Here is a 17840-nt window from a genome sequence, read left to right as displayed (position 1 = left end):
CCAACGAACAGGATTAAAGTTACAAAATTGATTATTCGAGGGCTAAAATGCCATTATATTATTATACATGTGGCAAAAATCCACATAACTGACTACAGACAGGTCTCAGAACTAAGTAACAGTGTGGCAGGGGTAAACCACAAATAGGAACGCAGGAGGCCAAAGTATAAATGATGGCTATATGTAGGTTGAAAATCAAATAACCTTGATAATCACCTTAGGGTGGAAATATGTATGCAATACCCAAAAACTGAGGCAAGGTGGCTTCAAGTCAAACTCTCAATATTCACCTTTCAAAAATTATGACATTTTTAGGTCTTGTCTGAGACAGCACATTTTGTTTAGTTACAGGGGGCTTACAGACCCTCCCCTTGCTTACTATTGGTTGGCTTCATTGTCGCTCATTTCCTTGCTTCTCTTTAATCAGTGCATGCTGGCTTCACATCCTTTTTATGTGTTTGTCCATCCCCTGGAACATGGCCAATGTACTGCTTCCTTGCACAGTATTCCTTCCACCACTTGTGCATTCTGAGCTACTTTTTACTTTTAGTTGCAGTACTTCATAACAGTGCATGTGTTTGTAGGCTGTCTCACTCTCTAGTCCTGCTCTGTTTTGTTGCTTGCCTCTTCTGTCTGCATGTCTGCCCCTTCTCTTGAGTTGTTGCGTGCCCAGTCCCACCCACCCCATCTCACGTTGTTGCTTGCCGGCCCAGTCATATCTGCCCCCTCCATAGTTGTTGCTTACTTGCCCAGTCCTGTATACCACCGCCTCGCGTTGTTGCTTGCTTACTTGCCCCATTCCCTCCCGCCCCTCCACACTGTTGCTTGCTTGCCCCTTTCCTCCTTATTTATTCTTGCTTTGTCCCACCTGCCACCCACCTGCATTGTTGCTTACTACCCCATCCTCCCCATTTTAGCTGCTTTCCCCATCCCTCCTGCATTGTTGCAGCTCTTTCATCCTTCCTACATTGCTGTTGCTTGCCCTGTCCCTTCTGTGCCCCTCTCGTGCTGTTGCTTGCCCGATACCTCCTGCCCTTTCCCTCAATGTTGCTTACCTCATCCCTCCCCACTGGTCTTACTTGTCCCATCTATTCAGACTCCTTCTGCATTGTTGTTGCTTGCTGCTCCCTCCCACCTCCTCATGCTTTGTTGCTTGACCCGTCTCTCCCCGGCAGAAAAACAAGCTCTATGACCTGGCAGGCTGGTAGAGTCATACCGCTTTTAATTCTAAATTTCAGCCACGCTGCTGTACAACATGGCAAAAAGACATTGACAAAGTTATCGGCTCCTGCAAAGGCAAGACTTTTGCCTTCGACAATGCTTGTTGTAATTCAGCTTTTCGAGGGAGAAAGAAAATCGAGACAATGCACAAATAGAAATATTCAGAGCTGCGCATGGATTTCCAGATACAAACGACAGCAGATCTTAGCGCTCACTGAATGGGTGCAGAGTTTATTATGTCATGTCATATAGCAATTGTGTAGCATACAAAATGCTACGAGTAAGGTAGTTCAAATGCCCGAATGATTGCGAAGAGGCCTTCTGGGTAGCAAACAGCAGCATCCATTAACTCACAAAACATGCTGCACTCATGCAACCCACACTCAATGTACATGATACACACCTTGGTAACAAAGTGCTTCGGCTATACTGCCCAAGTAAGGAACAGAGAGGAGAGAAAAGAATGGCCACTGGAAAGATGAAGCGGAGAGCAACTCGTGCAAAGAGGCCCTCGGAATGGTGCAGGGCATCGTCAAATGCTGATAGGATGAGCAGTTTAATCATCTGGTCGGTCACAACATTACAGAGTAAGAATAACCAACCACCTTGAATGATAGAGACCATAGAAAGTGGGGTTATTTTTACAATCACGTGATACCTCGATCAAAAAGCTAAGAATCTGGGTTGTGTGACTGCACTTGTTCTTGCATCCATATGTAACACTTCAACTACAAGCAGTGCTTAATTTATAAATAAAAAGGTGCTGGTGCCCAAAGCCCTCCTCTTAATCACGCGGCTGCTGCAATTAAATGTGTGAACATGGAATACTGAGGGGGCGTAATCCTGAAGCCATCTTGGTCCTCTTCAATCCATAGAAAGCCACTCCCTGCTCCTTCAGCTCACTCTTGCAGCTTTCTACTTTCTACCTTTGCGACGCTTTTTCGTTTTTTCCTTTATCCGTCTTTCCCATTTGTGTCTTTTGCTCGCAGCAAATGCTTTATGTCGAAGAATAAGCCCCGGCCCTCAAAAATAAATGCCGGTGCTCAGCACCGGAAACAACAAGCACAAATTAAGCACTGACTACAAGTTTGCTGCAACTTGTTTGGAGAACGTGTCTGAAGCTTGCGCACAACACCAAAAGCTTCCCTCAAAGGCCACACTCCTAACCCTCGCTCTTCAACCATTCTGGCCAAAATGACTTTCCAGTTACCCGATCCCCAAGAAAGCGCTTGTGACCTCAAAATGGGCACGAAGTGCCGTATTTGTGCTACAATAAAATGGGCTAAAATGGAGAAGTGATCAGCATGGAACGGACTGTGAGCACGAAAGATGTGGCAGTGACATGGGGGGACAGCTGGAGGAGAGCCCCTGAAGCTTTTAATCTGTCAGTTGGAAAATGAGAGGGCTCGTCAGGAATATTCACGGGAGCCTTCTTTGCCAAGATGTAGGGAGGGTTTCCATGCCACTCAAGCCTCACATTCATACACCAACTTGTTCTGACTGCTCAAACTCCCCCCCCCTACCCTCCCCCCTCCCCGTCTCCCCAATAAATTACAAATATTTTGTAAATTTACCAAGAATAGAGGGCGGATTCAGAATACTTTTAGTAGACCCTGCTGGTCAGTATTTTCAGAATCTTCAATAAAGGTAATTTCGACAAATAATGTTATCTGGTCGTGTGTTGGGGTTGGTGGCAGGGGTAGGGGGACATCAGAGAGAAGCTCAAACATTCTGTTTTTTTCGCATTCTGGTTCTTGCACCCATGTACAACAGCCAATATGCAAAAAAAACAAGGCCTTGATGAGCTCCTTATGCAATGACTTGTGAAGCGCAAGAGCTCTCAACAAGGTTGTTTGAAGAAAATCAGAGGAAGTGAGGGTGTAAGCACGAAGATGAACTGCACAGGCTCCTCTTGAGACACAAACCTGAAGGATTAGAAACGCCATGGACTTGACATTTGGGAATGACAATATCCTTATACAGTGCTTCATATCTATATATAGAACTTGCTTCTGAGCTCAGGCACAGGTGGGCAAATTACAGTTCAGACAAAGGCCAGTGGAAATATGTGATTCTGCTTCCACGACATTTTCCACATATTTCTGCATTTAATACACTTGACACATAAAACAATGTTTGCAGCATAATTTGCATATTTTTTAAAAAAAATATTAGTGTCCATCTCAAACTGATAAAATGTTGCAAAAAAATGCCCCATTTGGTGCTGATCACTGGCAGGCTATTTACAGATATTAACTGATCACCTTTCAATTGTCGATTACACAGTACGGTGAAACAACGTTGTGTGTGCTAAAATGGCAAACCAGTTATACAGTCCTGCTACAGTATGTGCTGCATCGGGCCACACACACAGCCTTTTTGATGCGTAATTGCAAGAACCATGCCGCATAATTTGGTCCTCCCTAACCTAAGAGACCTATTTAGGCCAATGTACCTGATTCGGTTCGAGGATGCCAAACCCTTACGGTTCTCCCTTGGAGTAGTAGGAGGGCGAGAATATAAATCATGAGTGTGAGGTAAAATGAGGTCTGAGTGTAGGGGGGAGGGATAGTCGGGGACGGATTGGGGTCGGGGAGTGTCAGCGGCCTGGTCTGAGGAATCAGACGTGGCTAGACCCAATGCAATTCTTTTGAAAACTGCTGGACCTGTGCACTAAGGACGAGCATCTCAGGAAACTAAGCAAGGATGTGCTTTCTGGCAAGGCTGCAGTTAGTAGGGTTATGCGAGAGCAACAGCCCGGTCCCACTGATCCGGCTTATCCAGGCCAGGAATATCCGACAAAAAAAAAAAAACTGTTTGCCAACTTCGGTGAAGGTCGCAGCGAGTTCAGCCCCCGCCTGCGACGAGCCTGTAGTGTCTGCCCTTCTCCTGAGCAAAACGGGCAAGAGGGGCCCGGCGGCCCGTTCACAGGCTTTAATTGACAACAGGTTCTTGCTGAGCTGAAAAAAGCAGTGAAAGGGCTCCAGGAATTCCCGCAATGCCAAAAAAGACACATTGAGCGACTTACTGCAGTGACTAATGCCTCTCGGGGAGCCGCGCAGCCTCTTCCCACAGCCCGCGCTGTCCGACGGGAAGAGACTCACAATTAATTACAAGTGACGCGCGCGCTCTCGCCCCCTGCCAGATACAGGGCGGGGCCCAGGACTGTGAGAAACGGGCCCCACATGGAGCAGTGCCCAAGGATGTGCCCCACTCTCGACCTAGACTCCCGACCTAGTAATGAAGTACTGGACCCGGGGAGGGTTCAGCCGAACGAATGATGTACCCAAACCCGACCTAAAGCTAGCTCTGCAATGTACCCCAATCCGTGGCTGCAGCCACTGTCTACTCTTCTAATAGGATAACCACCATAGGCCCAACCCCGACTTACTGTAATAATGCTGGGGTGAACGCACAGCTCTGTCAATGAACCCCAATGCAGGCCTGCAGCCACTGTCTACTCTTCTAATAGAAGAACCACCATAGGCCCAACCCCGACTTACTGTAATAATGCTGGGGTGAACGCACAGCTCTGTCAATGAACCCCAATGCAGGCCTGCAGCCACTGTCTACTCTTCTAATAGAAGAACCACCATAGGCCCAACCCCGACTTACTGTAATAATGCAGGGGTGAACGCACAGCTCTGTCAATGAACCCCAATGCAGGCCTACAGCCCTTGCGTACTGTACTACTAATGGAGCCAGCACACAGCTCTGCTCTGTTAATGTACCCCAAACCAGGCCTACAGCCATCACCCACTGTACTAATACTGGAACGAACACACAGCTCTGGCAATGTACCCAATACAGGCCTGCAGGCCCTACCTACTAAACTTATAATGAAGCCAACACAGCGCTGTCAAAATACTCCAATCCAGGCCTGCAGCCCCCTTCCTGATCAAATATTGGACCCCAGAGAGTTGTGTCGAACTGAAGGATGTACCCCAAACCAGACCTACAGTCAGTCTCTGATCTATCCTAACGCATGAACCAAGGCACAGCTCTGTCGATGTACCCCAATCCATGCCTGCACTGTGCCCTACAATTAACACTGGAGAGAACACATAGCTCTGCCAATGTGACTAATGCAGGGTTGCAGCTCCTACATATTCATCTAACACTGGTGCCGACTCCCAGCTCTGTCAGGGTACCTCAGTCCAGGTCTGCAGCACCGACCCGCTATAGTAATACTGGAAGGCACCGGTAGCTCAGTTAATGTAACGTAAAGCTCACATGCACCGCCCTGCTGCTCCGTTGCTGGAATATTCCCCATCTGTGTACCCATACCGTGGCACGACCCTGCCACCTGCTATTCCAGTACTTCAATACCCACAAAGCTCTACCACTGTACCTCAGCCCTGATTTTCTGTACCACCTGGTCTTCCAGTACTGTGGACCACCTACAGTTCTGCCCAGGGGTTCAACTACGGGCTGCAGGCAACACTCTCGGCTAAATCAGTATAAGAACCCCCGGGTAGCTCCGTCAATACACCTCTATCCTCACCTGCAGTAACCACTCCTGGTTCACAGCTGCGACGCAAGCAGCTCAGCCAATACACCCTGTACCGAACCCCAACAGACTCTTCGATTAAAAAAACTGGGGGCGCACAAATAACTCAGACAATGTCCTGGATAACGAGCTGTCACTCTTACTACAACTAAGAAACTCTGCCAGTGCAACTTACTCCCGATACCTGAGCGACACGCGGCCCATGCAAAGCTCTGGCGAGCTACCTCGTTCCGGACACAGAACAGGCACGGCTCCGCCGATGTACCCCGAGTCACGCTACCATGCAACATCCAAGGGGCTCAGCAGGCATCCTCAACCAAGGCACACATAAAGCCACACGCGGTCGTACTTTAATCCTGACACACGTCCCACAAAGCTCTGCTGAAGGCACCGACACACAGTACACACAACGCTCTGCTATTGTACGTAGCGCTTATTCATAAAACACATATTCACCCATACGGTGTTTTGCTGCTGAGTGACAGATATATTGTCAATTGTACACAGTGCTTGAAATGGAAAAATTAAAGTGCAGGTACTCTGTGCCAGAGTACCTGCTTGTTTCCGAGAAGTGCCGGTACTCTCCAATTAAAAGTATTACGTTTTTCTTGAGATGTGCCGGTACTCTCCCTCTCAAAATAAAAAAGTGCCGGTACTCAGTACCGGCCCATTTAAAGCACTGATTGTACTCATTTCATCGACCTCGCAACGATGAAAGGCTGGGTGGTTGACCACGAGGTCGAACACAGATTACTGGAGTGAATGGCATGTCCGGTACTTCACTCCTAACAGCACTGAGCTCTGCTGATACACAAAAAAACACGTCCCTGCACACTGAACTCTGCTGCAGTAACTTCCTGCTGCTACGACCTACATAGCTCTGCCGATGTATCTCACTCCTTCCGGACAGCACACAATGCTCCGCCGAAGTACCTGGTTCACGGCCAATAGACTGAGCTGGGATGCTAGAAAGAAGGCCCCATCGTCGTAGCTCTGCCAAACGCTCTGTGTATTCACGCCGGTTCCAGTAAATTCGACCGCAAGAGAGATAGCGCCTGGCTCCCGCCCAACAGCGCACACAAGAAATGCTCGATTCCCTCCAAGTTCCCTCCCACCCCTGATGTCAATTCTCTCGCTGCACAGCAGTCTCCGGGCAGACCGAGGCCCCGGCATTATCAAGATTTAAACAAAACCAAGCCTGGCCGAGGCCCGGGAGCAGGCGGCGGCTGACAGCCCAGCACCAAACATGGCCTTGGGAGGGAAAGAGCCGCGCGCGAGCACACCCCGCCCGGAGGCGCCTCTGGAGGTGGGCGAGCCAACAGATTAACAGGGAGAGCCGAGCCAAGGGTCTGGCTTGGCTCTTAGAGCCCGTGTCCGAGCCCAAAAATGTTCGCTATGTAACTCGTACAACACATATCAGGTAAGTATCGTAGTCTCTTCGACACAAAAGAGTGTATTTATTCAACACGTGGCAGCTTTGACATTATTACGTCACATTTATAGCACTGTTCTGAGAAGTACTTATTAAAAGTCTAATAGTTTTTGTACATGAACTTTTGAACATAAACGTAGGACCATTCCTGCCACGTCTTCACACTGGCGAAAGCGCCATTAAGGAATCAGAGACAAGACAGTCGTCGTGTAAACCCTCTGTGTGGCCTATATTATTATAGAACAGCATTACAGTCTACTAAATCATAACTAGTTGAACTCGCATATGTGAAACTGCTTGCAAAGTTGATTTAGAAGAAAAATGAGTTTTGGCGAAATACCTCATCTCTGCCTAGGATCACACAATTCTAGACGGGAAGCCATGATAAATGCAGGTTTTCTGGGTTCGCTTTGTAAAAATCAGCAGATAAATGGGTATCTAGTCGTCTTTTTTATGTTAATGCTTTGTTTTCACTCTTTGTGAAATTTTTATCAGTTTTTATATGGCACAAACTTCACCCAAAGGTACTGGGGCATTATAGGTAAGCTCCAGTTACTTTACACAAGGTCTCATTCATTTTTCATAGGCACGACGAGATTAAGATATTTGTACAGAATCACACGATCCTAGCACCCGTCAAGACTGGAACCTGGTCCCCTAGTTCCAAGCGCGGCAGCTTTTGCAGTACGTTCACATCCTGGGTGCAGTGAGGCTGTCACGCAGAAGCCACATGAGAGTCCGACTCGTGGCCTCGAGGTTCCAACAGGAACTAGAACTGAGCTAAAGCCAGGCTTCCGCCTCCGGCCTGCTTTAGGCTTTCAGTGGCTCGTCCACCTCTAGCGAGCGCCGAGGGGCAGCGAAGGGATGGGCCCTCTAAAGCATGGCACGCGGTGCGTCTATGCGCACATCCTCCATCTAAAAAAGTAAAGGCATTCTCTCCCACTCACTGCAAGGGGGTGAACAGCCGACTACGTGCACATCATGCGCGCCTTACATAGGCGTGCGCGTAGCGCTCCAGTGGGGCAGCTCTGGTGAATTAGACCCTGCGTAGCCACATTAGATTCTTGGATGAGAGAGATGGCTTTCTGGTGCAAATTTAGTTCTCCAATGCATGGAGATTGGGGGGCTGCTTGAGGAAACCGAGCCATTACTGAGAAAACGCGGGTTCTTCAAGGAGTGTCCACTGAAGGAGTAACGTGGTTGTTTAGTGAAGAACTGAAGAAAGGCGAGGAGTGAAGTGGTTGTTCAGTGAGCGAATGAGGGAAGTGAGGCGGTTTTCAGTGAACGACCGAAGTAAATGGAGGAGTGAAGTGGCGGTGAGTGAATGAGATAAGTCAGGCGGTTGTCAGTGGACGAGCGAGGTGAGTGAAGGAGTGCGGTGGTTGCCTAGTGAGAGTGCGGTGTTATTTCCTAGTGAAGGAGGGAGGTGGTGTCTGGTGAAAGAGTGAGGTTACTGAACCATAAAAGTAAGTCAGCGTTTAGTGAACGTGTCCGGTAGTTGTCTCGTAGTGAGTGAGTGAGGTGGTAGTTAGTGAAGGAGTGAGCTTACTGGATGAGGGGGATAGTTGTTTAGTGAACGAGTCAGGGGTTGCCTTATGAACGATTCAAGAGTGTTTTGTTAACTATTCAACTGGTTGCCCTGTTAATGAGTGAGGTTACTGATCGAGGGAGTAAGGTTCAATGAACTAGTAGGGTGTTCGTAAGGGAAGGAATGAGGTAAGTGAAAGAGTGGGGTGTTTGCTAAGTGAACGTTTGGCACTATTTCCTAGTAAAGGAGCGAGGTGATTGTTAAGTGAAGGAGAGAGGTTACTGAACCAGAGAAGCAATTGTTTAATGAACGTGTCTGGTGGTTGTTTAGTGAATGAGTCAGATGGTTGTCTTATGAACGACTCAAGTGGTTCCCTGGTTAACGAGTGAGGTTACTGAACGAGAGAGGACGGTTTAAGGAGCGAGTGAGGAGGTTGTCAGTGAAGGAGTGAGGTGAGAGAAGGAGTGCAGTGGTTGCCTAGTGAATGTGTGGCATTATTTACTAGTGAAGGAGTTAGGCGGCTGTCAAGTGATGAAGTGAGGTGGCTGTCTAATGAGGGTAGTGAACTAGGGAAGTAGTTGTTTAGTGAACGACTGAGGTGACTCAATGAGGAAAGTAGGTTTAGTGAACAAATTAGGTGGGTGCCTGCAGAGTAAGTAAGGTGATGCTCTAGTGAATGAGTCAAGTGGCTTCTAATGAATGACATGGGTAAGTCACTAATTAATGACTAAGGCCCTGATTTAGAATTTTGCGGAGGGATTACTCCGCCACAAAGGTGACAGATATCCCGTCTGATGAAATATAAACCCCATAGGATATCAGTGGATTTATATTTCGGCATACAGGATGTCCGTCACCGTTGTGATGAAGTAACCCCTCCGCCAAACTCTAAATCAGCCGTAGGCGAGGTCTGTGGGATTGTGGCAGTCCTCTGGAGAGGCAGTTCTTTAGTAAGTAAATTTAGTAGACATTTAGAGAGTTATCTCTCTGGTGAATGCAGTGGGTATTTCTTCCCAAAGATAGTTCTCTGGTGAGTGTCAAAGGTAGACAACTAGAGAGACAGCTCTCCATTGTGTAAGTCAAGTGAATACTCCTCTGGAGAGGTAGTTCTCTGGCGAGTGTAGCAGGTATTTCTCCCCACAGATAGTTCTCTGGTGAGTGTCAAAGGTAGACAGCTAGAGAGATAGTTCCCCAGTCAATAAGTCAAGTAGATACACCTCTGGAGAGGTAGTTCTCTGGTAAGTGTAATTGTTATCGGGTGAGAAACAGTGTTCTCTAAATAATAATGGACTGTTAACTCTGAACTGAAACACTTCCTCGGCAGGACCAGAGGGATAAAGATGAAGATATGCAAGAGACTAGCTTGCTGCCTCAGGAGAGGTGTGGCTGTCCAGGCAGGTGGACTGAGGCGAAAGGAAGCTCCTATCAATGGAGGGCAGTGTAAGTGACTGTGAAAGAGAAGAAGAACCCCTCCCTTACTCTAACTTGGGGGCACCAGAAAGCACGACAAAGTCATTCTTCTCGAGGGACAATAGCAAAGGTCTGCTTTAGAGACATTTGCACAGGTCCGCTATAATACTAGGCCGATGGGCACCTGCATGGGTTGCGCTGTGCGTCACTGGCGCAGGCTACCTAATGGTGTGAATAGGCATTGTTGGCACATCAGTGAATACCAACCGGCAAAGTCTCCCAGCCATAGATAACTGCACAGGCTGTCATTTGTGGGCAGTGCACATGCTGAAACCAAAGGTCACCCCACTGGCTGCACATGAAGACAATGGCATAGGATGCTCCCTGCACTTTGGTGAGAGGTATCCCAGGATGACATCCTCTTAAATTTTAACATGACTCACTTTGAGCCTTTTCTCCTGTATCATACAATAGATTCTTTGAGGTTACTATTTAAACCCCCTCACCCTTTTGTTACTTTGTTTTTAGCTGCAATTGAGGAAACACAGGTAAGGATTTATTATGGCTGGGTGATACAGCAGCATTAAAATGTTTCGAACAATAAGAAACACAGGAATGTAGAGATGATAACCACAAAATACCTCCACAGCCCCAATTTCTCATTTGCCACAACTAGGGACCAAGCGTTGAGATCATTGTTTTGAGGAAGGCTGGTTCATGAGGTTTTGAGGGTCCTGAGACTTAAGTGAACAAGATCACCACCACCATACGAGAAAACGAAACCAACACTATTTGGCAATTTTCAAGAATGAATTAGTTTCACTCAAAATTGCTCTAAGGATCAACAGGTGGAGTTAGCAAAGAGCTGCTTATCAATAGGGAAAACCTTTCGATCAAGCTTGCCCACATCAAAGTAGCTGGTCTTCATTTGTGGTGAGGGGCAGAATCATCCCACGAATCTAGACCTTGCTTCCAAAGATGGCGGACTACACTGGTAACTGAGATTTTTTTTTAAAGGCAGTTTTAAAAGTCAGCAGAGATGACACCGGTGAGAGTCCTTGAGAAGGTCTATGTGTAGTGAAGGAGAATGACTCTTGCATTTAAACACAGCAAAGCAACAAACTGACCACTCCCCAAGTAAAACAGAAGACTGGACTTTCGATGTCAAGCCAACAGAGGCCAACCTTAAAGCAAAAACCCCACAACTTTGCTGATGTTTAGGGGAAGTGGAAACAGCCCAAATCACAGAAACAAAGACAAGATGGTACTCACGTTTCAACGGGAGCTCGTCATTTGCTGCGCCTGTCCCCAAGGCGGACCGTGGAACCTGTGGGTGCAGAGAGGCACGTGTTACAAAATGCCTTCATTCGGTCCCAAGTTACTATCTGTAAGAAATGGGGTCTCTAGTTGGCAGTGGTTTGCACCCTGTCCAAATAGGGACCCTCACTCTAAGTCAGGGTAAAAAAAGCCACACAGTTAAGATAACCTCTGCTCACCCCCTTGGTAGCTTGTCTCAAGCAGTACTCCACACCAGTTTGGAAAAATAGCCAATATTTATCTAAGTAAAACAAGATCAAAGTGCCAAAAATCCAACATACACAACAAAGATATCACTTTTAAAAGCTTAAATGTAACTGTAGTTCCTTGATATACAAGAAGAGCTTGACTGAGGCAAAGTACCTGAGATGCGTCAAAAACAAAAACGAAGCGGGCCGCAAGGGAGGTGATCCATCGAAAGAGCCGAAAATACATTGGTTCCTTACTGTCGAAAGGGAGGTGATGTGTCGGTTCCTCACTGCTAGGCAGGGGAGGTGATGCAGCAGTTTCTTACTGCCACAGGGGAGGTGATGCGTTGTTTGCGGCATGAAGTATCAGTTCCTTACTGCGGGGAGGTGTCGATGAAGAAAACAGCGCCCAGGGACGATGCGTTGGTGATGCGTCGGAAGTCAATCCGCAATGTGTCGATCTCACAGTGATGAAGCAGGTGCTGGGAACGGAGTCAGGGCGATGCGTCACGGACTTCAGTGATGCGGTGCTCGAAACTCATGCAAGGTGGTTCTTCTGATGCGCTGCAATGGAAGGCTGAGGCTTGCGTGGAAAACTGTGGTTGTTGTGTCCTGCGGGGACCACTCTCAAGTGCAGGACGCAGTGATGCACCAAATTATTGGAGCAATGTGTCAGTTTGGGATGATGCAGTGAGTTAATGTGTGGATTTTCTTCTTGCAGCACCAAAAAACACCTTCATGGGTCCAGACTGGATTTGGCATCACTTGGCAGGACAGGGTTCTCGGCAGAGAAGCCCAGGTGCTGGCAGATGAAGTATTTGATGTCCCTGAGACCTCTTAATAGGAGGCAAGCTCAACACAAGCCCTTGGAGACCGTTGGAAAGCAGGATGTAGAAAGCAAAGTCCAGTCCTTTCACTCCCAGGACAGAAGAAATAAGCAGCGGGCTAGCACAACAAAGCAACAGACACAGTGGCAGTTCCATCTACAGCATCTATCTCTTCTTCCTGGCAGAATGTACTCAGTCCAGACGTGTTCTAACTAAGTGGTGTCAGAGGTCCAGTACTTATACCCATTTCTGAATTTGAAATAGGCAAACTTCAAAGAGAAGTCTTTCTAGTGCACAAGACCCTGTCTTTCTCTGCCCTGACCCCAGACACGCTCTAGGGGGTTGGAGACTGCTTTGTGTGAGGACAGGCACATCCCTATTCAGGTGCAAGTGTCAGCTCCTCCTACCACTCTAGCTCAGGAAGTCCCATCAGCCTTGTGATGGGCCATCAGAATATGCAGGGCACACTTCTGCTCCCTCTGTGTGACTGTCTAGAGTGAATACACAAACAGACCAACGGTCATCCTGACCCAGATGTGTATTCAGCAGACAGGCAGAGGCACGGAATGGTTGAGCCAGTGGCATTTTCAAACTTACAATTTAAAAACCAACTTCACCAAAAGATGTATTTTTAAATAGTGAGTTTAAAGACCTCAAACTCCGTATCTCTATCTGCTCCCATTTAGCAGTATTTCACAATCAAGACATGTAAAACACGCCAGGACATGTTCTACCTGTTAAATACACTGCACCCTGCCCAGGGGGCTGCCTTGGGCCTACTTTAGTGGTGACGTGTAGTAAAAGGTCAGGTTTGGGCCTGGCAAGTGGGTACACTTGCCAAGTCAAAACGCAGTTTAAAACTGCACACACAGACACTGCAGTGGCAGGTCTGAGACATGTTTACAGGGCTACTCATGTGGGTGGCATAATCGCTGCTGCAGGCCTTCTAGTAGCATTTGATTTACAGCCCCTGGGCACATATAGTGCACTTTACTAGGAACTTACTAGTAAATCAAATATGTCAATCATGGATAAACCATCGCCAGTACATTTTAGACAGAGAGCCTATGCACTTTAGCACGGATTTGCCATCGTAAAGTGCCCAGAGTTCCAAAGCCAACAAAAACAGGTCAGAAAAAATAGGAGGATGAAGGCAAAAAGTTTGGGGCTAACCCTGCAAAAAGGGCCAGGTCCAACAGCACCAACAACATATCTTCTATTCTTTAATTGGGCATTGATGTGGAAAACGCAATGTAAAGCAACCGCTCGCTCATACCACATGCGCAGACAGCAACCCAAATCTCCCGAACAGAAGGGCTGTCGGAAATCTGAAAGAACAAGTCCCTAATTTGTGGGCACAACTTGACTCAGAAAACACCAGAATAATTGAGAGTGAGAACCCACTTGTAATTTTGTTATAGTATCCAAATTAGCTGAATTGAAAACTTGCAAACTGTCCTTGAAGTTGAATTATTTATTAAATTATTTCAAAATCGATACAGCCAAACAGGTACAGCCGACACGTGTTTCGCCCTCTATGGTGCATCCGCCTAGGGCTTTCTCAAGGCATCATAATAATCAGTCAGAAGATTTGAGGATGTACAATCAAAATACTAATTCAGATGAAAAGGTACATCATACAATGTTAGGTTTCAATACCCTAAGTAGAATTTCGAAATCGAGAAAAGCGACAGCCGTATGCCGGAGTCGCGTCTTAAATCGGCGCCATCTTGTAAGTACCTTTTCATCTGAATTAATATTTTGATTATACATCCTCAAATCTTCTGACTTGAGCTTTCAATGCAGCTAATTTGGATATTATAACAAAATTACAAGTGGGTTCTCACTCTCAATTATTCTGGACTTTTCAATACAAGGGTTTTTTTGGTACATACCCTCAGTTTGAGTCCCAACCATCTAAAGGGCATTTACACAGGAAGAAATCTCTGGGCCATCGTTCTCTCTGGTTTCAATTGACTCAGAAAACTCATAACCCAGGTGAACGTTGCTAATATGATGAGCAGTGCAGAGGCGGGACATGCCAGCATTACTACACAAGGTCTTACAGTATTCTTTTCCATGCATTATTTTGTACAGGGAGCCAGGCGAACACACTTTTTACATACTTCGGCCTTAAACAAATGTGTTTTTGCATCCATTCTTGCCCAGCCTCGAAACAACATACATTTTCTCCAATTATGTACAAGACTGAACTTGGAAGAGTTAGAACGTAAGGTAAATCTCAGGTAACTGGGCATTTTGCTAGGAGGGTGGCATTTACCTTTAATGTTATGGCCATCATCTATAAAAGAGATGGTTACTTGGAGAATGTTTGTGGCCTGTTGTTGCATTAAATAGATACAGAGGGAGATCACAATTCACCAGGATCCACGACACAAGCCTAAAAGAATACACCAAAGGATTCTGGATCAGAGAGAGGCGGCTCACATCAAGGAAGTGTCCATTAGTGTAAGCTGACGGACTCTGAAAAAATAAACTGAGCGATCTAGAAGTATGAATAATAGTGAATATTTACAACATACAAGTTGGTGCTCGGATTGTTGCTTAGAACTCAAATAACACGAGTCTCTGTTTCCGTACTCAGTGGTACTTATTTCATCCCCTGCAGAGAATGGAGAAGCTTACAAGGCTCAAATTGGAGTGTAAACCGGACTAAATCTAGGAGTTTCTCAGTATTTTATCACAACGTGCTATAATACCAGAAATGCACCCAATGTTTACAACTGTACCGCAGGTTTTAATCACACACTCACATACACATGTTGTGGTTCACAGGACACAGCAGCGTCAATGGTAAGCCAGGAGGATGTACCATCCCCGAATCTTCCCAGACACATGCTGGATAACCATTTTGTTTAGTTTCAGCCTCAACTTAATTCCTTGTTAGACTCTATGGCAGCATTAAGCTATGCATACTATAGTACCTACTTCCACAGACCTGTACTCACATCTTGGTGCCTCTCGGTAACTTGATGGTATAGTCTCTTGGCAGACGCGTCTATAGCCTACCTAATTAACTAGCTTCCCAAACTCACTACCATTTTCTAATGCATTCACAGGTCACCTAGTCTCAGGTTCTCCCTTGCTATGGATGAGATGCTAAATATATTTCCATTTTGAACCCCATTACCTTCCTGTACTGCACGTCTACTACTGTGCTGCTTCCACTTTACTTTGTTTTTTCATTCATTTCCTCAAGAAGTTTAATCTTTCCCATCCCATCAGGGACTACTGTTCAACACCAAGTTTCCCAAATTGGACAATACCCCCCCCCCACACTCCAAACACACACAAAACACACACATCGCTCACCAATCATATGTTCCCAAGCATCCATCCACTTCACCATGTCTTTTACCACAACAAGCTTTCATACAGTGATAAACCTGCACTGACATCTTCAGCTCACATCTGCAACACCACGCCATATTCTTTTCACATAGTACACTCTCCACTCACTCACCTCTCTTATAACTGCGTACTCTACGCCCATCTGATGCTTCCTCGCCTACACTAATTGAATTTACGAAGGCTCCAACCTTACCATTATAACTAAACAATTTTTATATTTGTTTGTGAATTAAAACAAATTGACTGTGTATGTGTTTAATTAATTCTTATTTCTTTACTTGTGTATTGTTTTGTGGTCCAAATCATTGAAAATGCTTAGGCCAATGTCCTCTTCTTTCAGTAATAACTCAGTGGGGGTCCCTGGATTTCAATGATGACTCATTGGGGGTCCCCAGGTTCCAGTAATGATTAAGTGGAGGTCCACAGAAGTCAAAAGGTTAAGAACCACTGCTCTACTTAAATAAAACCATAACTTTTTTTAGAAGGTAGTTTTGGCACTAGCAGCTTGCCACATGTCCAGACATACTCTCCCAACTCGTGAGGGAGGCTTGACACAACAAGAGTAGTCGTCCATTTCTGCTGAATGCTTCTCTTTACTGGGAGGCAGGGTTACACTGCAGGAACTCCTCCTTCAAGGACACTTAAAAAGCTGCAACTTCTGCCTTACCCAATGACAGGAGATGTATCTGGGAATCCACCTTCTTAAATCCTCAATTCTCTGTGATTTCTTACCGAAGGGCGGTGAGGAATGATTGATTCTAAAAAAGTTAAGATAAACAAAAGAAATAAAGTTCAGGAAAGCAATCCCCAGTCTGCTGCAATGGAACAAGCATTTTATTAGAGGAGGTGGCATCCTTCATAAAACAATATTCTCCAATAATGGAAACATCCAGGTTGCATGGGACCCATTCCTTGCTGTATCCCGGCCTATGGCGTAGCCCAGAATCTAAACCTCCATCCCTCAAATAAAGGCCTCTCGAAGCGCACAGAGCTTGCCCGCAGTCCCTGTGTTAATACTTTCATGACAACCACAAGCAGGGCGGGCAGAGGAGTGGAGGAATGCATTTTAACTTGCCAGTGGAGGGAGGGGAAGCGGGCACATTCAATTCCATGCTGCCTGGAAACTGCTTGGCTGCAGACAATGCCTATGAAAACGGAATATTTTTCCGTGATGCATGAGGCGGTGTTTTGATGATTCTGCGGTTTCGGGACTGAGGGTCTGATTAAAACGGCGACACACGGCGAGTTCAGGCTCCTGCTGGAAATGGCCCCAATTCTCCGCTCTAATCCAGAGGATTGACGCGAATAATCAAGGACTCAACAGCGGCTCCCGCCAGAAGAGAGGAGGGGGGATCCACACGATGAATCACGCCTCGGAAGTGCTGGTTGCATTGTTCCTCTGCTCTCCTTTGTTTAACAAACTGTTTACTCTCCCGAAAAAATGTCAGCAGATGTACATCTCGCATCCACCAGCTGGGTTCCTCTCTTTACCCAGTGTGATAACATTTGTAGGGAACCCACTTGAGCTGTGCACTGGACCTTGTTAGAGGCGTCGTAAATTCATATTTACAGATGGAAAGAAAAGTGCATGTTACTAACATAACGTGCTCATCAGCAGTCATAAATACCATCGGAGCCGTCACTCATCCCATCCCTACCACAGTAACATACACCGTGCAGGCCAACAGCTATCTAAGCCATCAGTCAGTTTCTCCCACACTGTCTTGCGCGGGATGACATCTGCTCCCCTAGGACGCTTCTCCCGCAGCGCCCTTTAACTCCGCGCCAACATGAAATGACATTGCATATCAGTAGGCACATCCCTTGCAGCAAGTCATAATGAAATTCATCATGGAATGGCATTTCATGTTCAATAAATACATCAAGTGCAGAACCCATCAATGAGAGCAAATGTAAGTCAGCTGGTCCTAAATGATAAGAGATGCAGAGATTTGGAACCTAAATCTGGACCGAGCCAACCTGTTCTACTGCTTGAGAGGCCTATTGAGTCACTTTGGGATTCAAATTTACACAG

At 46.4% G+C, this 17840-nt stretch overlaps 1 protein-coding gene across 4 annotated transcripts in view; it reads right to left on the bottom strand.

The window, feature by feature from the left end:
• PEAK1 (pseudopodium enriched atypical kinase 1) overlaps positions 1–17840 on the bottom strand; it is a 490737-nt gene that overhangs the window by 287165 nt on the left and 185732 nt on the right. For all 4 annotated transcript variants that reach the window (XM_069222205.1, XM_069222202.1, XM_069222203.1 and 1 more), the window contains exon 3: positions 11374–11428. The gene's annotated coding sequence lies outside the window, so the exon portion shown is untranslated. The remainder of the gene's footprint in view (positions 1–11373; positions 11429–17840) is intronic.

This window comes from Pleurodeles waltl, chromosome 3_1 (assembly GCF_031143425.1).
Source record: "Pleurodeles waltl isolate 20211129_DDA chromosome 3_1, aPleWal1.hap1.20221129, whole genome shotgun sequence".
Lineage (NCBI taxonomy): Eukaryota > Metazoa > Chordata > Amphibia > Caudata > Salamandridae > Pleurodeles > Pleurodeles waltl.
This window is presented reverse-complemented; position numbering and strand designations above follow the sequence as displayed.